We start from the raw sequence: 21,861 nt of genomic DNA, 5'->3' as shown, positions 1-21,861 counted from the left end.
CAGCAATTCTATAACATCAAGAAAAATGAGAATTTATTTTTAATATATATAATAATATAATATATATATAATAAAAGAATATAAAAATATATAAGAGACACACATATGAGAATGGCATTGCAAAATTAATAAAAATACAACAAAGATACGAAATCATAATTGCTAGAGTAAAATAAAAAATACACGACTGAATGTGCTTTTGGTTATGTACAAGTCCTCTGACGTGACTGTCTGGAGAGTGTGCTAGCATATTCAGTAAAATTGACGAAACATGATTTCACATCAATATTAGTAATTTAAGACATTTTCTCGATGATTGAAACATTCTCTATGTGACACAAAACCATAAATTTTATATACAGCATTATGCACACATATGAAATATGAAGAAATAACAATAGCAATAATAATAAATGAAATGGAATTTTCCGAATACAAAATATTCGCAAAAATTCGCAAGCGTTACCAATATCTGAAAAAGAACATTCTGGATTACCAACAGCATGGACATGTTGATCTTCAACAGATTTGTGCACAATCGATAAACTGCTCAAAGAATTTCATGGTATAAATTCTGATTTAAGAGTTTTCTCATTATCAAAAAATAGTAATTCACTAAAATAACATGATTTTCCAACAATGTTATCATCATTTTCATTTTGAACATCACAATAATATAGTTGTAATTTATTCCCATGTATAGCTTCACTATTCCTTTGTGTAGGTTGGTTTGGACTGTCTATTTCAACATTTTGTGGACTTAACATTGATATTACAGTATAAGGTCCAGTGTAAGCTGCTTTACCGCACACCAACTCAGGTCATATATCGCCATACGGCAATTTCCAACCAGGGGAGTTGGGTGGGAAATGAAGGATCCATCCATCGGTGGTTGCCTCAGGTTCAGTAGGTAAAGAACTTGCTTCTAACGTTCTAAGCCCGGATTCGAACCCACAGACCTTGATGGTAACCTTCATAGTGGAAGACGAGCATCTTACCATGGCGCCACTCGGGCGCTCCAGTGTAAGCTGGACACAACTTTCCGTTATCTGGATGGGAAAACACTTCAACCATGACCATGGCCCCCACATGGGGGGGGCTGACAGGGCTCCAGCCCTGGGGCCTGGGAGTCTGGGGGGCCCGTGGAAAGAACTTTTTTGATTTCTGTTCTTTCAGATATATCCCATAGGAAAATAGACAGGACTCTTTAATATCAATCATATCAATTTGTACTCGTATGGACGGATATCTTGAACTACGTACCTTAGATCTCATTGAAATTTTTTTAAACTATACACATGTACAAGTAAACGAAAAAAAAATGGAAAAAAACCGGAAATGAAGAAAAGAACATTGTACAAGGCCCCCCCCCCACCCACGGCTCTCATGACAGTCGTTCTCCTAGGAAGGAAGAAAAGACATTGTGATGGTCATGGCTACTGAGACGTCAAGGACACCAGCATTTTGTGTGTCCTCAGGGCTATAGCCACTAGAATAATCCTTATCTAGTCGTCTAGCGTGTGTAGGGACCTACAGGGTTACCGTGCGACCCCTGCTGTTTCAGTTCATAGAAGGCCATAATGTCTCGATAGAATGAAAATTGGAGTAAACAGACGTCGTATTCCACAGTGAAATTGCCTCTGGGTGCCGATAAAGCGCATGAACCCCCCCCCCCCAACATCCTGGAACAGGGGCCCGTAGGCTGCGCTCTTCAGCAGACCCCCTCTATAGTGAACTAATAGTGTGGAAAAAAGACAAAAAATGGTCCGGGCCCCACGCCTGAAGCTCCGCCAGCCCCACTCTCGTGGGCGGGTTATGATACTCAGACAGCTTTGCTGCAAGCTTGTGTATACAGTGGATCCCGCATTACTTTCTCCTCCTTGGGTCCTGCGACTCTCTGGTGCCAACTCTTATTACTGATACTCATCCAGATTTCTCGTTTAAAGCGTTTTCCCGCTAAAAGTATTGCACGAAATGGCTGTAATGACGTGTTTACTGAATCACGTGATTTCGCTCATGGCCCCTCTAGTAAGCCCTTCCCTCACCCAGTCCGAACAAATCAGGGGTTTTTTTTTTTTGCTTCTGAAAAAAAAGACTACATTCTGCATCTGCCTTTTTTATTCGCTGTACTGTCTTGAGGACACATCTCCCCTCAAAACTTCTATTCAGAGACGATATTGTTGAACAGAAAAATATTTACGGTTCGCGTCTGCAAAAATACAGTTGTTTGAAATCTTTTAGTAAAATAGTTGAACGAGTTTGCGTACATAAAGGATTAATTTTTTCCCCACGTGGATGAATCCTACGGTTCTAGCCCAAAAGAACGGTAAGCAAAACTAAACATTTGAATTTTTGTTAAATTTTTATTTTGAGCATTAAGAGTTAACTATAATAAATCTATGTTAGAAGAGTTTGGCCTGGCATCGAGGCCAGTTGCGATGTTTGTTGTATTGTGTTTCATAAAGTTTAAAAACGATTATTTTTAATAGGGCATATCTACAAATTACAGAGTAACCTCGTTCACACGTCACTCAGTTATACAACTTTCATGTTTATACAACGTTTAACTTGGGTAGCAATTGTGGTAACAATAGATTTTATACAACAAACACATTTTAATGTTAAAATATTTCATTCATTTCTTTAACGTAAAACCTCAATTATTTGACGTTTTCACTTTGACTAAAACTCGGAAGCTTTTGAAAAAAGGAAAACGTAATTTATATCCATCAAATGCACACAAAATTTTTGTATGCAGTGAAAAAGCGTTGCTGCAACAGTTCTAGCATATCGTCACTGCAAAGGACATAAATTTTAGGGTGATTGCTGACGTATACGAAAATTGCCAGTGAGATGGCTGATGACCATTTAGAGTGGACACTTAGGTAATTTGTTTATTGTCTCTTTCTGGGAATACACAGATGTGGAGAGTCCCGAAGAAATGGGTTTCAATTGTTTTGACGGCCATATGACCTTTCAGAATTTTTTCTCTCCCTATGTTTGCAACGTTATCCCGAGAGGGTGAGAAAGTCTACTGTAAGCATTTGGGGGGTACAGGTGTGCTGAAAATAGGTACACATGCACAGTAAGTTCTTTCGATCATTTCTGGTAGAACTTTCTTTTGATGTGGTGCTTTGCTTGCTGATAGGACCGTCTTAAGAGCATCATGGGCCTCAGGGCCAATCCATTTTTCTGAGGCCCAACCTAGAGAATTCTCGAAAATTTCAATTACTTCCCATTTTTGTGAGGCCCCCCTCTTCTCTTGAGGCCCCTGGGCCGTACTCGGGTGAGTCCAGGCGTTCAGACGGCACTGCTTGCTGACTGTCAAATTCGTCGTTCGTAATGTCGGAAAAACAAAAAAAGCTCTCTTTAAAAAACTGGAAATTTTGGACGAATTCAACAAGAATTTTAAATTGATAATGAAAGTTTATCTTGCAAACAGGCCTGTCATTTGGGGGGGGGGACCCCCCCCCCCGGCTTTTGAAAATACACTAAAAATGGTATATATATATACACACACACACACACATACATTGAGTACATGTGTTTTGCCCCCCCCCCCGGAAAAAGTTGAAATGACAGCCCTGCTTGCAAACCAGTTGAATATGTTCGTTTCAACTTTTTGAAACGATTATAAAGTAGAGAAACAACCAAAGAGCAAGCTCCTAATTGAAAATCATCTACTGCCAAAAAAAACAAGTCCAAGATGGGGAAATTTTTGCAAGTCGAGAAGATTTTGTTGCAATTTTGTACCCAATGTCGTGTCCCAAAGGTAATGTTGTGCCAAATTTGATTTCTTTAAATGATTTGAAATGATTTAATTTCCTCTCAAGTATGAAATATTTTTTTAGAACAGAATTGGAATGCAATTAAACACATAAAATTTTATAACATTTTATATGTAAGAAGGGGGGGGGGATAATTTTTTAAAAAGGCTGTTATTCACTTCAACTTATACCTAAAACGTTTTATAAAACGTTTTGACTTGACCTTTTGAACGTCGTATAAATGACTGTAACAGAATTGTAAAGTTGCTCAGTTGAATAGATGAAGTGAACATAAATATTTGAATTATTTCAGTTCTCACACACAATTTTTCAGGCCGGTGCTTCAACCAAGGCCAATGAAAATAGTTTTCAATATTATTACTTTAACTCTTTAATTCACTAAATTTATTTATTCTTTTTACACGGCTGTAGTGAATCGCCTGGCATAACGGATTCGCTTCGTTTTATCAAAAAAATCATTGCATGGAATAACTTCACGTTAGAGCAGGGCGTCTCAAACTTTTTCCACCTGAGGCGCCCTTTCCCCCTATTCAATGCTTATCCGCGAGCTCCGCCGGCTCTCCAGAGCTGTTTAACAAAGAATATTTTCGAAAACCTCACACCATGACAAAGGTTGGAGGCGCACAGTTTGAGAACCCGTGCGTTATAGGAATAATCTTTGATGTTCTAAATTGAAGTTAAACGTTTGGATAGAAATTTTGTTTTGTGTAAAACACGTTTCAAACTGGTTCATCATGTGTAAAGATTCTACAGTAGTTTCATTTGGTGTAGTATACTTGCTTGCTTGGTGAACAACGAAACTATAGAGATGCGGTGGATATCTTATCTGAGAGGAAAAATTTGATACTGTGCATATATATCTATATATAATTGATTTTCTGTGTGTATGTTCTCCATACAAATCCACAATTTTAGATCGATCGTCGCCAAAATTTGGATATATACCAAACAGGGCCCGGATCGAACGATAGGCTACTTTAAAAGTTCGTCAGAGAAGGGCAGATACCCGAAATAGACGAAAAATCGTCAAGAAACAATGGTTTCTGGGCCTCAACCAAGGGCGTAGCCAGGGGGGGGACTCGGGGGTCTGTTCCCCCCCGAAATGTGAGAAAATGACCGAAAAAAGGGAAAAAGATGGCCAAATCCATTGTTCTGTCACTTTGGTCCCCCCCCCCCCGAAATGAAAGTGGTCCCCCCCCCGAACGAAATTTCTGGCTACGCCCCTGCTCAACAATCACTTTCGGAATGTTTACTTTGATTACCGTGGCTCCCTAGTAATGCGTTTGACACATGCTTTTACAATGGCTTGTCACTTCTTTAATCCTGCCAGTATTATATATTTATTCCTTTGTAATGGTTTGTCACTTTTCCAATCCTCCCAATAAATGAAGAAAACACGGGCAGCGCCGGGTATTGTAGCTATTATTATGCATGATAAAATTGCAGTGAAATCTCGATATAACGATATTCTGCGGACGGAGAAAAATACCATAATAGAGGTATTATCGTTAATCGAGAGAATTTGACATTGAACACTAGCCATCAGGGCCGCAACTAAATGCTTGATCAGCTGAGGTAAGCACATATTTTGACATTTCCCCCCCCCCTTGTAATTTTGAAGAAGAGGCTATAAAAGGTGAATTTTGAGCACTCTTCTGGTCCTGGGCAAGATACCTGCTTGTCCTCCCCCCCAGTTGCAGCCCTGCCGACCATGGATCACGATCACCATTGGCATATGCAAAGGGGGTTTAGGGTTCTAACCCCCCCCCCCCAAGAGCCGAGATTATACGGAAAATTATTATAAAATTATTGCAGGAAAAAAGAACGTAACTCCCCACCCTCGTGAAAATGGCAATACGCCTATGGCAATCACAGGTTTCTATAGGAAAACCATATCGCCTAACCAATTCGTTCTCTTAACTGGCTCATAGGGGAGCTCTATTGTATTGCGTAAAATTATATACAAATCACATCTTGAAATGTGATAATATTTATCACACCCACACAATTATATTTTATTATTTAGTTTAAATATACAGTGAAACCTCGATATAACAATATTCTACGGACAAAAAAAAAAATTGTGGTGGAGGGATTAAAGAGGTAACATTATCCTCACGTGTGATCAAATTTATGCTATTGTCATTTTTTCTATATCGGCATTGTTAATATCATCGGAAAATGCGCTTTTATGTATTTATTCATTACAAAAAATTGTAATTGATTAGTTTATTTCTAAAATTCACTTAGATGTGTATTGTCCCTGTACAGAAGCTTACCGCATAGTGCTTTTGTGTCGTACACATAGTGCAGCAATACAAATAACGTTAGCTTTCGGTGATCATTTAGTGCAAAATATTGATGTCATCAGACCTCTTCAAAAGAACGAGAACAAGTGGCGAAGTTAAAATTAAATTCAGAACGATTTTGAACAAAATATAAAAAATATTGTTGTAGCGATTTCAAAATTCTCTTAAAAATATCGGGTTATAGAGGCGTTTATCATAGTAGATGATGTCGTTGCACTGAGAGTTAACATTAAGCCAGGCAATTCCAAACAAGATTTGAAAAAAATATCATTATACATGTATTTATATTATCGATTATCGTTGTAGCGATGTTTTGCTGCATATACAAATGCCGTATCGTATGCAGGATTTTCTCATGGGGGGGAGGAAGGGCATTCAACTTTTTTTTCTTCCCGAAAGAGGTTTCTTTTTTTTTCTTTTTTTTACTCAAAAAATACACCATAATCTTTTCTCAAGGGAGGTGCACAAACTTTTTCAGTTGGGGCCCCGCGAAAAATCCTGGCCTGGGAGCCCGGCACTAGCACGCAGGGGCCATGACCATGACCTTATCACCTGGTTGAAAATTATGGAGTGGATGTTTCTTATCCTGGAGAGTAGCCCACTTTTCATGTAGTTTTTGGGATCTAGAATATGCTAAACATCTAATTTCTTCAAGAGATGGATATGGGTTTACATGCTATATCAAATCAGAAAAGAGATCTCCAAACATGAGATACTGAGGTGGGAATCCTGTAATTGTATGAGGGGTTGAATTGTATTGCTCCAAGACCATTTTTATATGTTTTATCCAAGAGTTTTTTGATTCTCAAAATACAATATTCTCAACCTAATGGTTAAAGTTCTATTTAACTTTTCATATAAACCATTTGCGGATGGGTTGGCACTTCATGTTAAAATATGTTTTATCTTTTGCTTAGTTAAATACTTCCAAAATCTGGGACTCGTAAATGAAGGTGCTCTATCAGTTAATAATAATTTTGGTTTTCCAGTTTCAAAAATCTCATTAAGGCAATGGATATACGCATTGATGGAAGTAGATTTGGAAGGAAATTCCTATGCAAATCTAGAATGGTGATCTACAACCATGTGAAGATAAGATTTCGTACTTCCATACTTGGTCAAACCTCCAATAGTATCCATAGCAAGTAAATCAAAGAGGGTACTTTTTGGCTTCCGGTAAATTTTGTAAAACCCCTAATGTTGGTCCTACAGGTTTTTTTACAATCTGACAAGTTGTACAAGACTTGATGAAATTTTTGATTTCTCTAATTATGTAGGGCCATGGGCAGTGTCAAAGGTGGAGTCGACTGATCTAATGTATAAATGCATATATGAATTGACATCATCATTGTGCCCCCCCCCCCCAGACTTCCAAGTCTATCTCTGCCTATGTGTAGGGCCAATAATATTGAGGAGAAAGCAATCTAATAGTTTGTGTAATACCAGTATGGCCATGTTTTGTATGCGCTCTGAGAATGAGTTATTTTCTTAAGGATTCTGGTACGAATATCTTTTCTCTGAATGTAAATGACATCATATTTATCTTTGAAAAATATTTTGTCAGACAGAATTGTATTGTCTTGTGAATTAATAATTTCGGTAGGTGATAAAAATTGAACCATGGGAAGACGTGATAACGTGTCTGCTTCAACATTGGAATTTCCCTTGATATGCTTTACAGTAAAGTCGTATTGTGAAAGATGCAATGACCATAGAAATAACCTACCAATGAGATTTTTGATGTTTTGAAGATATTGAAGAGCTGAGTGATCAGTAAATACAGTAAAATGACATCCATGAAGATACACATGAAATTTTTGGAGAATCAGTGTTTTATCTTTCAGAATTAAACTAGGGGGATCAATATTTAGAGGTGGAAAATTCATATTTTTATTTTGCAAAAATATTATCATATTGTTTAACTAATGACTCAATATGATCCTTTACTTCTAACTTGGAGCAGTCCTTCTTTTCAACTCTAGTAGAAATAGGAATCATAGGAGAAATATAGAAACTTCTATCAATACCGATATTATGAATACTATTTGAAATAGAAATAACCTTATCAAAATGCAAAACACAAAAATTTACAAAATCAATTTTTAAGAAAAATTTCAGAAATTCCTTTAAAGATAATAACGCAGAATTTTGAGGAACGTCTAATACAAAAAATTTCAGTTACCTTGAAATAGTTCCAATTCTGATTGGCAAATTGACGGAACCGATACTATGAGTGTCACCGCCAAATGCAGAAACAGTTAATTGTCCTTGCCGTTGATATCAGGACAGTTGTGAAAGTTCGCTATTAGGTGTAGAGAAATAACATTTATGCTGGCACCTGTGTCTGAAAAAATCGGTATAGTCTTAATATTTTGATATGCCTTCGATCAATAGCTGTCAGAATCCTTGCTTTGGTTCCGTGTTCTCTCCATTATCGCAGTTGCACTTATTTGGTTGACTTGGCTGACATCCATGGATAGTTCATGATGAGCACGCCATATTATTGGAATGTGGATTATTCTTGTGATACTGGTTTCTTGGAAGATAGCAATCGGACAGCCAATGATAATGATGCTGATTTTTCTGTTCAAGATGTCTTGGACAAGGTTCTTTAGTCATTTTTGATGCATTGAACATTTGCCGCTCAGGAGAAGGTACATGAAAAGGCATCTTGACCCTCGTTTAAATTCCGGGTTTTGGATCTGATGTGTGTAATGGAGACGAGTGCATCTTTTCAGCAACTTTATCAACTTGTAAAGAATTTGATACCACTCTTTGGTTGTACGGTTCATTAACCATAATTAATCACACACTGAATATTAGGAGGTAATCCATGGGTGAGTCCTTCTATGATTTTCTTATCTTCTAGTTTCGCGAGTTTTCCCTATTTGCACTTGGTAGTATAGTAGTTGTCAAGTCCATCAGGAAGATCAGACACCTTGGTCTCATTGAAGAGTGTGAAATACTTCAACGATTTTGTGTGGATGATGCTCTTCAAAATTTCAGATACTGTGGACCATGAAATATGAACGTCATATTGAGTCAAGAAAGAATTCAGCACGTGACCTCCAAGAAACTGAGGAAGAAGAATTACCAGTACCGCATCTTCAAGTCAGATAATCTTACCCATTGATGAGTAGAGTTTCAAATAATCCTCCACTGTCATGGTCGAGTTTTTGTCAGGAATAGGTGGTTTGAATTTCAGCTATGGTGGTGGATTTGGTGAAAGAACGTGTGGCATAGGGAATGAAAATGACGACGACGACGGCAGAGGTTGAGATCTTCTTCTTGGTATCTTTTTCCTTGATATCTTAGAATTACACTGAGTCAGCCAGTTAATATCCTGCCGACTTATTTGTGGTATTTAAATGCATAATATTTAAATTAACATAATGACACGTAGACTAAGCAGCAATTCTATAACATCAAGAAAAATGAGAATTTATTTAAATTGGTGAGAGCAGATGAGAGTTGCTGCCACCCTTTGCAAAAGACAAACCTCAACTAGTGCCAGTATATATGGGTTTCTTCTATACACTCCCACACACAGACAGTGTGACCCATGGACAGCATGAACTATATTTACTACCGTTCTCAAGCACATTCCAAGAATCCGAAAACATAGGGGTACATCAGGGAATGTTACTTTATACGTAGAAATACAACATATATATATATTTTTAGTATACAAATACAAAGGCATGTACATTAGGGTGGAACGAAAAAGGGTGTTTTTTCACTTTTTTTGGAAATTGATGTTGCCTTAGTATTCAAAAGATGCCTTTCAAGGTTTTAAGACGTTATACCAAAATTTAGGAAAATATTTTAATATCTTGAGGTTCCTCATGGACCCTAAAGGTCGAGCAAAAAGACTTTTCTAAGTGCACATTATAAAAATCTTTTTAAATATTATATAAATATTATAACCCTTTTTTTGGGGCGGGGATGGGGACGAAACTATAACCATGTTCCAAATTATAAAAACAAAACATAGTTTGACGATATATAGGTGTCAGGAGAATGTGTCTATTGCTTCCTTGTTATCCCACTGTTATTACATTTCACTTTTTTGCAAGATAGTCCGCTTTTTTTTTTTCAAATGATGGAAGAGTACTCCTTGATTTTATTCTGGCTTGAATGAAGCCTTCACGACTTTCAGTTGTTGATACAGCAAGAGATGCTTCAGTTACGAGTCGTACGCACCGTTGAACTGCTTGTGTGTGTGACACGGAAAATTTTGTATAGATGGAAAAGCAGGTTCAGATAATTTTTGTGGGTCTAGTTCCTGATTTTTTATAATAGGTGGTTCAGTCACTCGCACTTGATCACATGCACATAGTTCCGAATAGTGCTTAGCAAAAAAGTTTATTTTTGGAACACAGAATGTATGGATTTCTGCTTCTGATAATCCTTCATTTCTAATTTTCAGAATTCTCTTTTTTCCCAGTTCTTTGCTCGTACTATTCCCACAAGATATCTCTGATCTTCACTTAAATCACTGTTCTTACTGTCCATTATTGGAAGGTTATTAGAGATTGGTTTAAATTTCACAATAGGCAATCTTTCACAATTTTCCAATCTTTGTCCGATATCAACTTGAAGCCCGTGTGGACTAATGGAACATCCATCTAAATCATAGTCTTCCAAACTTTTTGTTCCATCGCCCCCTTCATCAGAAATTTTTTCCTCTCATCATCCCCCAACTCACGTAAACCCATAGGACCCTATGTTAAATAAGTAGGTTCAATCGCCCTCTTGGACCATTCCATCGCTCACCAGGTTACAATGAGAAAATTTCGAAAATATCAAATGGCAACACCAAGTTTTTTGTATTGGAATGTGATCTCCATTGTGAAAAACCCTAAATAGCGTTCGAACGGCAACTGTAGCATGAAAATCACAGGCGGTAGATAGGCTAAAAGTGAGGACAACCAATAAGAACAGAGAAGCAGCATAAAATAAAGCATTTTATTGTGTTTCACAAATTTTCCACATGACCTTGTGGAGGACTAATCAGGCTGGGATCTCAGCCGAAGAAACGGTGTGACGAACGAAACAAACATTAATGCTCTGGTGCACGGCAAAGTCCTTTTTACTTTTCCCTTGCCTAGCTCTGGGGATTTTCGTGCTACAGGTGTCATTCCAACGCTATTTAGTGTTTTTCAGTATGGAGATCGCATTCGAATACAAAAAACTTGGTGTTGCCATTTGATATTTTCAAAATTTTCTCACTGTAACCGTAACTGTTAGAGTGACACTGTTGTTTTCCATATCATTCTTGAGCGCATACCTCAAAATACCTTATGCCAAAATTTCATTCAGTTTCTGTGAATGGTATGATAGTTAGGGGCCCATATGTCGGGATAGTTTTTTTATAATCACCCCGTATATAACACACACTATTGACCTCAAGGGACATGAATGTCCTTTAAGCAGGTCTATAAGGATTATTCGATGATTTTATCTCAGCAACAGCCTTATTATTGTCGTCTGTACAAGTTAATAATTGCTTCACATAAAGTATAAATATATACAGGACCGCAACTAGATGCTTGGTCACCCGGGACAAGTGTGCATTTTGACGTCCCCCCCCCCCCGTAATGTTAAAGGAGAGGTTTCAGAATGAAATTTGCGTCACTTTGGATCCAGCGCCCGGGGCACGAGACCCGCCTGCTCCCTCCTAGTTGCGGCCCTGTATATATATAAAGTATACTTATCCAAACAAATCATTGCAGTTGCTTTGTCATATATTTTCTTGATGATATTGTTGTAAGTCTTCTCTATCCCAATTACATCTAGAGATTTAACAACAGCAGATATGAAGACAGAGTCAAATGCTTTCTCAAAATCAACGAAGGCCATACACAATGGTAATTCATATTTCTTGTGTCTCTCTACAAGTTCCCTGATTGTTTGGATGTGATCCATTGTAGTGAATCCATTTCGAATTCCTGCATGCTCTTTTTGTTGAGCTTCGTCTAATTTGTATTCAAGCCTATATGTCAGCAATTTGGTGACGATTTTATAAATTACTGATAAGAAACTGATTGGTCTATAGTTCTTGATATTCTCTTTTTCACCCTTTGTGTAAAAAAGAATCATCATTGCATTATTCCAGTCTTCAGGCACATCCGATTTTGTGAGACAATTTGTGAACAAAGCAGCAAGCATACTGGCAAATTCTTCTCCTGCTTCTTTAATAATGTCTATTGAAATCTCCCATCTTCACCTGGGCATTTCCCTTTTTTCATACATCTTATAGCCTTGTAGATTTCTTCTTTCAGCACAGGTGCTACTGGTACAAATTTTGCTCCATTTTCTTTTCTTCCTGTTCCCTTTCCTCTGTTCCGATCCCATTCATGTTTGTATAGAGTATTATAAAATTCCTCAACAATACTAATAATTTCATTAAAATTTTTTTTTATGGTTCCATCTTTTCTTTTTAGTGCAAAAATTTCCTTTCTCACAACACACAGTTTTCGTTTTGCTGATTTTAAGCTCCTATTATCTTCCAGTGCTTTCTTTACAATATCGCAATTAAACTTCCTGACATCTTCTGTAACCCGCTTTCGTACTGTCTTACAAAATTCTGAATATTCCATTTTTGATTTAGGGTCATTCTTCTTAATCTGAAATTCTCTCTGGTCTTTCATAAGTTTCTTTATTTCTTCTGTTATTTTCTTCACCGGTTTGATTTCTTTTTCTCCAGCGACTTCTTTAGGGTGGTGGTTAAAGTTTTATTCATCGTGGTGACATCTTGTTCATCCTCAGTGGTATTATACAGCAAATCCAATCGGTTCTTCAGGAATTTATATTGATGTTCTTAAAGCTTTACCATATCGATGACAGTTTTTCTATTTTTGATAAGTTTCACTCTTTCCATTCTAGTGTTAAACCTTATTCTACATCTCACCAGTCGATGATCACTTCCTGTATTGAATTGTTGAGAACACTGCAGTCTTGGATCATATTATTCTTATTAGATAGGATGTAGTCGATCTCACTAGTTGTTCCAGTTGGGCTTCTTCAGGTCCACTTTCTTTGGGGTTTCTTCTTAAAAAATGAATTCATGATACATAACTGTTCGCTCTCTGCAAATTTGACGAGTCAGTTTCCTCTGTCGTTTCATACACCGTATCCATGAGTTCCAACTGAGCTTTCACCATTTCTTCTCTCCAATTCTGGCATTCAAGTCACCCATTAATATGATATGGTTTCCTTTACTATGCAGCTCGTCTAATTCTTCATAAAAGTCTTCTACTTCTTCCTCAGAATAGCTTGTTGTTGGCGCATAGACTTGTATAATCTGTATCTGGTATCTGCTTGATATTTGCATAACCAACTTTGCAACTCGATCAGATGTACTATCAAACTCAACGATGTGTGATTTTTCCACTTTTTATGAATGAGAAATCCTACCCCACTGGTTCTTCCATTATCTGTTCCTCTGTAGTAAAATACATGTCCACTGGCAAGTTTGATTTTCTCCTCTCCTTTTCTTCTTATTTCACAGATGCCCAAGATGGCCAAATTTATTCTTTTTCCAGTACTACTTCCAACTCCATGTTGTTGACGCCCCTAGATGGCAGCAGCATACCGTTAGCGAGCGGCCGTTGCCTTGATAGCTGCGCGCGCAACGGAGTATGACCACCGCGATCAAACCGACAACAAGGCGGCTCATGTATCGTTTTCCCTCTCATGTTTCAATAAATTCAGTTAATTTCATCTTGAATTGTCCTTAATTATCGATGGTTCGTTCAGCGGAATATTCGACGCTAGTTACCACAGACCCATCCTGAAAATCACGCCACAAGATCGTGAACATTTATGGTGCCGAAACCCGGGAAGAAAAACGCAACCAGCGACAGCTGTCTTCAGATGGAATCTTTGGTAAAGAAACGAAGTTGCGTGAAAGGCAAGATCACACGGCTTTGCAACATCATCAAGCCGAAGCTCAACAGCGATGATCTCCCACGGCATCAGTTGGAAATCTATCAAGATCAAGCCAAAGAACTGTGGACGGAGCTCAACGTCTTGCATGATGAAATCGTCATCTTGTCAACGGATGAACATCTGGAAGCCCACGAAGCGGAATTCGGCGATTTGGCAAGTCGGATCGACGATCTTCGCTTCAGCATGGCCCAGGCATCAGGATCGACGAAACAATCAGGTACTGTAAATTCAGAAGCTAGTTCCGTGCGCTTACCGAAAATTGAACTGCCTTTGTTCAGTGGCGAACTTAACGATTGGTTGCCATTTCGCGATATGTTCACAACGATCATCGATCAAAATAAAAGTTTAAGTGACATTCAAAAGTTACAATATTTGAAACTGTGTGTCAAGGGAAACGCCGCTCAAGTAATTCACGCGATCCCGCTCGCAGGGAGCAATTACGGCAAAGCATGGTCGCTTTTGTACGATCGGTTCAACAACGAAACTGAGATTGTTCAGGCAAGTCTGGACAAGCTGTTTTCGCAATCGGACATCGCACATGAGTCAGCAACATGCCTACGTCAGCTTCTAGATACTACAAATCAGTGCCTGGAAAATCTGCAATCGCTGCAGCAACCGGTGCAACATTGGGACAGTATCCTGATCTACTTCCTGTCCAAGAAACTGGATCCGGAATCTTTGCGCCAATGGTCTCTTCATTCGCAGGGGGATAAGAAACTTTTCACTTTCAGTGAGTGGCGGGAATTCATCGACAATCGGGCTCGCGCTCTTGCAGCTGTCAGCACAAGCAAATCATCAGGTTCAGCCAAGTCGAAGACGCAAGGTCACCCGACGAATTCATTCGAATCACGAAAATCAGTGTTGATAAATCATGGTGTTTCTAGCACATGTGTGGTTTGCAAAGGAAACCACCCCATCTTCAGATGTTCGAAATTCGTCGACCAAAGTGTTTCAGCTAGAAAAGCAACGGTCGAAAAGCTTCGACTTTGTTTCAACTGTTTGGGATCATCACATATGGTTCGGAGTTGCTCTGCAGGACACTGCAAAAAATGCAACGGTTCACACAACACGCTACTGCATGAAGCGGATGTCGATACCACAACGACTGTCAAAACAACTTCAGTCTTTTCGTCACAGTTGTCGCGTACAAGGAAGACGTCGACTTCCAGTTATGTCATCTTGCCGACGGCCATCGTCAAAGGGTTCGATAAAATGGGTCAAGCTCACACATTCAGGGCACTTCTGGACTCCGGAAGCCAATCAAGTTTCATCCGGGAGGCATGCGTTCAAACACTAGGTCTCCGACGACATAATTGCAACTTGAATCTCTCTGGACTATCGTCAACCAAGCTTGGCAAGGTAAGAGGACTGGTTCATTTCAACATATCTTCATGTGACAACGAATCGACTGAACTGGTTAATGCTTTTGTGTTGCCCAAAATAACATGCAATTTGCCACAAACAAATATTTCTTCAAGGGGGTTGACACAGTTCAAAAACTTGAAACTAGCAGATAAACATTGTTTCCGTACTGGTCCTGTGGATGTACTATTGGGTGCAGATGTTTTTGGCAAACTGTTGTTGCCTGGACGAGTAGCATCTCATGATGGTTCACTTCATGCCCTCGAGACAGTGTTCGGCTGGGTCATCTCGGGGAAGGTACATACCACAGACATACCGAGACCTGTTTCAACAACACTTCTCGTACAAAGTACAAGCTTCGATCTCAATAAGTTCTGGGAATTGGAAATTGGAGGAAGTCCCACAAACTTCATTGTTGACAGCCAAAGAGCAAGCATGTGAACAACACTTCGACACAACCCACACACGTAATTCATCGGGAAGATTCATCGTCAGGCTTCCTTTCAAGAACATCGATGGAAAATTGTCATCATCCCGAGACGTAGCTGAGACACGACTTCTACAAAATGAATGGCGTTGGAGACACCAGCCAGAGTTCATGCAACAGTATGAGACTCTGGGACACATGAAACAGCTGGAAGTGACAAGTGACAATCAAGACAAGTACTACCTACCTCACCACGCAGTTATGAAGCCAGAAAATCAAGCCAAGTTTCGTGTGGTTTTTGATGCTTCAGCAAAATCATCATGGGGTTTATCACTGAATGATAAGCTGATGGTTGGACCAACATTGCAAGACGATATTGCCACACTTCTTCTTCGCTTCCGAACTCACAAGGTCGCAATGACAGCAGATATTGTCAAAATGTATCGTCAGATACTTGTTCATCCGGACGACGCGAAGTACCAAACAATCTTGTGGAGGGAATCACCAGATATACTCAAGGAGTATCAATTGCTGACTGTGACATACGGAACTGCATCAGCACCTTACTTAGCTACCAAGTGCCTGCAGCAGTTGGCTGAGGATGAAAAAGATGAGTTTTCCAGAGCTTCTGCCATAGTCAAGCAGGATTTTTATGTAGACGATTTGCTCACTGGAGCAGATTCAGTCGAGGAAGCTATTCACATTCAGCAGGAAATCATTAAACTTCTTCAAAACGGTGGATTCGTCATAAAAAAGTGGGCATCAAATGAAGAAGACGTTCTTGTATTGCTACCGAATGACTTTCGTGCGACAAGTAGTACGTTCGAAATAGAGACTGACATCAAAACTTTGGGCATTTTATGGAAGCCAAAGGATGATGTATTTATTTTCAATTCAAAATCACCACCGGTAAATATGCAACAGTGGACCAAGCGCTCTTGGTCATCTCTCTGAAAACACATCTCCAAGGTGTTTGACCCACTTGGATGGCTGGCTCCTGTTGTAATCAATGTCAAAATTCTAATACAAGAAATGTGGAAAGCTGAACTGTCTTGGGATGAGCAATTGCCAGAGAACATTCACAATCGATGGACAGCATTTTATGAAGACTTCAAGCAAGTGGAGGACATTCAAATTCCAAGATATATGATGCAAATCTCTCCACATATGTTAGAAATTCACGGTTTCAGTGATGCATTGGGAAAGGCGTACTCTGCGGTTGTGTACATTCGAACAGTTTCCAGTGAAGGAGCTGCGAAGGTTCAACTAGTAACAGCAAAGACACGAGTGGCCTCTGTGAAGCCAACAACCTTGCCTCGACTTGAACTTTGTGGAGCAGTGCTGCTTGCAAGACTCATCGAGTTTACATGCAATGCACTACGTCTAGTCAACACAAACATATGGTGCTGGACTGACTCTACAATTGTTCTCGCCTGGCTCTCTTCACATCCAAGCCGGTGGAAGACGTTTGTGGCTCATCGAGTGAAAAAAATTCATGAGCTCCTCCCTGGGGGTCATTGGAATCACATTGATGGAACCGACAATCCCGCTGATTGTGCATCACAAAGAATGACAGCCAACAAATTGAAGCCATTTCCCCTATGGTGGTATGGCCCAGAATTCCTTTCCAAGCCAGGTCAGCCAGCAGACAAACCTGTGTTGTGCAGCTCCGTGGATGAAGTTTTGACTGAAGAGAAGAAAAATATTTCTTGCAACCAATCTGTGTTTGTTGGTATTGCACGTGACATGGAAATTATCGACAGGTTTTCCTCACTTACTTCTCTTCAGCGAGTTACGGCATATGTCTTCAGATTCATAGACAACTGCAAACTTGCGGCACCCGAAAGGAGCACAGGGTTTCTTACCACTCAAGAGCTGACACACGCATTATATACATGGGTCAGGAGAGTTCAAGAAGTAGAATTCAAATCAGAATTGTCTTCGTTGAGAAAATCAGGAACGCTACCTTCAAACTGCAATATTCTTCGGTTGAATCCATTCATCGCCGATGATGGAATTATCAGGGTGGGCGGAAGATTGCGACATGCATATTGGTTGGGAAGTCACCGACATCCAATTCTTCTTCCAAAAGAGCATCATTTCACTCAGTTGATTATCCAGCATTATCATACAATGCATTTGCATGCTGGACCTCAACTTCTCCAGTCTTGCATCCAACAGCAATTCTGGATTGTTTCTGGAAGAAGTGTCATCCGGCAATTTGTGAGAAAATGCATAACCTGTGTTCGCTATCGTGGCGCAACAGCTCCTCAAATCATGGGCGATCTACCGGCTGCGAGAGTAACACCATCTCGAGCATTTCTTCACTTTGCTGTCGATTATGCAGGACCTTTCACCATCAGGATGTCAAAGGCATCTCGAGCAAAACCATGCAAGGCATGCCTGGCACTTTTCGTATGCTTCTCAACCAAAGCTGTGCATTGTGAAGTTGTAAGTGACTTGTCAACAGAGGCATTCATCGCCACTCTGAAACGATTCATTTCCAGGAGAGGAAAGCCGAGTGATATATACAGTGACTGTGGAACTAACTTCGTGAAAGCTGACAAGGTGCTGAGAGAGTTTGCTCGTCTCTTTTCATCTCGCACTCATAACGAACGTGTTTCCAGTCATCTCACCGATGTCGGAATAAACTGGCATTTCAATCCTCCAGCATCTCCTCACATGGGAGGTCTTTGGGAAGCTGGAGTGAAAGCCGTGAAATACCATCTCAGGCGAATCACTTCCAACATACAGCTAACATTCGAAGAGCTGTATACCTTGTTGGCACAGATTGAGGCATGTCTCAATTCTCGTCCTCTCTGTGAACTTTCAAATGATCCAAACGACGTGTCTGCTCTCACTCCCGGTCACTTTCTCATAGGTGGTCCGTTGACAGCATTGCCCGAGCCAGACTTCACACAAACAAAATTCAATCGTCTCACCCGTTGGCAGTTGGTACAGCGCCTTCTGCAACATTTCTGGAATCGTTGGAGAGCTGAGTATCTTACCCAGCTACAGCATAGAAGCAAGTGGTTGAAACCAAAAGAAAATCTCGCTCTTGGTGATCTCGTTCTAGTGAAAGAAGATCGTCTACCACCCTTGCAGTGGAGACTTGGTCGAGTGACAGAGTTGTTTCCGGGATCCGACGGGATCGTCAGAGTTGTCTGTATCAAGTCCAAGGATGGGACATTTAAGAGAAATGTACAAAAACTTTGTCGTCTACCAGTTGACAACTAGTATGACTGCTCAAGGTTATATCATATATCACATTTTTTAGATTTCATATACAATAGCATATGTTTCTGCGCATCTATACAATTTGCACATATATATATATATATATATATATTTATAATTTTCACATGCAGCTGCCATTGAATTTCATGTAAACATGTCAGTATTGAAACAATGTTTCAAGGTGGGCGGCATGTTGTTGACGCACCTAGATGGCAGCAGCATACCGTTAGCGAGCGGCCGTTGCCTTGATGGCTACGCGTGCAACAGAGTATGACCACCGCGATCAAACCGACAACAACGCGACTCATGTATCGTTTTCCCTCTCATGTTTCAATAAATTCAGTTAATTTCATCTTGAATTGTCCTTAATTATCGATGGTTCGTTCAGCGGAATATTCGACGCTAGTTACCAGAGACCCATCCTGAAAATCATGCCACAAGATCGTGAACAGTGTGATTTTTCCACTTTTTATGAATGAGAAATCCTACCCCACTGATTCTTCCATTATCTGTTCCTCTGTAGTAAAATACATGTCCACTGGCAAGTTTGATTTTCTCCTCTCCTTTTCTTCTTATTTCACAGATGCCCAAGATGGCCAAATTTATTCTTTTTCCAGTACTACTTCCAACTCCTGCAAACGATTTTCTAAAGAAAGAGATTGTCCGTTATACGTGGCCAAGGTCATCATGTTATGGCTGTCTGGTTTAACGTAGAGATTCTTAGCACCCTCTGTCTACATGTCTTGTTCGTTGCTGCTGTAACCAGGGTCGCTCAGACTGCTGGGGACTGAGGGCCTTAGTTTGTAGATAGAATTTATACTTCTTTTTAGAGGGTTTTTGGCAGTAATCCTCCATGCTGGCCAGTGATGGTTGGAGGAAGCCCATCCACGTCCATTCACCACATGTTAAAACATGGCTACTAACAGGCTGCACCACGAGAAGGTTCGAATTGGACTTATATATTAATTGGAATATATATATATATATATTCATTTTTGTATTACTGAAACAAAAAAATTAATTAATTTCGGACGAAATGTGGGTCTGAAGGTTATCTGATTCTGATGTGGCTTGCCCCCTTAAACCAAATTTTGTGAAAATGAACTAAGCAGCACATTTACAGATCGCTTCAATAACCCGTGGCCCGATTCCAGAGCATTTAGGTGGCCCATGGCACATTTTTAGATCACTGAAGTAGGTCTCAAAGATCACTTAAGTAACCCGCGAAGCAGGGACACCGGAAGTCAGAAATGATTGGTGTTGCTCAAAGTATATGCGAGTCATTTCTCTGTACAGGCCATAATATTTATGCATATTTTGCCTGACCATACGTCCCATTTTTAAGTAGTGCCCCGTTTTTTTCAAATTTGATTTTAGTGATGACCCATTCTTCAACCTACTTTAGTAGTAGCGGTAAGATTTTTACTACAGTAAAATGTAACAAACCTATGCAGGAGGGGGTATAGGGGTCCCGTGTCTGCCCCAAGACCAGTGCCATCTTAATGCATGGGCCCCCCTGAACCGGGGGCCTCAAGAGAACGCTGGGCCTCACAAAAATGAGAACCAGGTAAAATTTTTGAGAATTTGCCAGGTGGGATCTCAGAAAAATTGCTTGGCCCTGGGATCCATGATGCTCTAAAGACAGCCCTGCCCAAGACAATCAAAAATTAAAATTATTTTTTGGAATAAATAAAAATATTGAACGAAAATACCTTTATGTGCTATATTTTTCAATTTCTGTTAATTTAAAATGTTTTTTGAAGGTAATGAATTCAAAATGTCTCTGGCACAGATGACCTGAGACCCCTCCCCTCATAATATGGTGGTGGAAAATGGGTTTAATAATCAATCAATGATGGGTTTTTTGATCATAAATTCTTTAAAACCAAGCTAATGCGTATTCTGAAATAGAATAGTTCTATCATATGTATTTTACAGTTTTTAATCAATGATTGGATGGTTGATAATTTAGTTGAATTTGCATTTCAAGTTTGATAATTTAAATTGACAACCATCACCACACAGTAACGTTGCTGGTCATTTGAGTATAATGTTTCAGAATATTGGGGAAGCTTACATTGAAAACAGAAAATATAAACACATAATGCAGGGGTTCTCGAACTGTATGCTGCGGCACCCTGCAAAGGTTTTACAAAGAGACTGTTAAACTGCTCTGGGGAGCCGCAGATAAGCGTTGATTAAGAAAAGAGGTGCCGCGGGTGGAAAAGGTTTGAGAACCTCTGAAATAATATCCAAGTGTATAAGAGGCCCCACATGCTGCCTGCGCTAAGATCTTTGATGGGCCCCCAACAACTTTGTAAACAATCTGTGAAGGTTTCAATTTAACTTTTCATTCAACTTTTTAACCAATACAAACTAATTAACAGTATCCACTTAAAATAATTCAACATTGTGATTGGGGGAAATCTCATATGTAACAAAAAAAAGGAAAAAATATTTTCAGGACAAAAACATTACTGTAAATTAGGATAAGATTTTAACTTCTGAAAAATTATTTTAAAAACCAGTAAACTTAAAATTATTTCTTTAAGACATTCTGAATTTTCATCAATTTGTTCTAGAATTCTTTCAATAAATCAAATATTTTTCAATTCCGAAATTATTTTTCATTCTACAATTAATTGTCTTTCATAGTTTTCATCCATTTTCTGAAGGTACTCTGCATACCACGACAAAAAGCTCCGCAGGCAAAATGTCTGACAGTGTGCGATTACGAACTCGCCAAATTACGAAGCGCGCAAGATAACCGCCAAATATGGCAGCT

The 21,861-nt window shown here is 39.3% G+C and overlaps 1 protein-coding gene across 4 annotated transcripts in view; it reads right to left on the bottom strand.

Moving 5' to 3' along the window:
- Positions 1-21,861, bottom strand: part of Ask1 (apoptotic signal-regulating kinase 1) — a 606,402-nt gene that overhangs the window by 79,296 nt on the left and 505,245 nt on the right. The window lies entirely within an intron of this gene.

Source organism: Pholcus phalangioides, unplaced genomic scaffold (genome assembly GCF_987345545.1).
Source record: "Pholcus phalangioides strain wild (caught in Gottingen) unplaced genomic scaffold, Ppha-v1.0 ptg000011l_1, whole genome shotgun sequence".
Classification (NCBI taxonomy): Eukaryota; Metazoa; Arthropoda; class Arachnida; order Araneae; family Pholcidae; genus Pholcus; species Pholcus phalangioides.
This window is presented reverse-complemented; position numbering and strand designations above follow the sequence as displayed.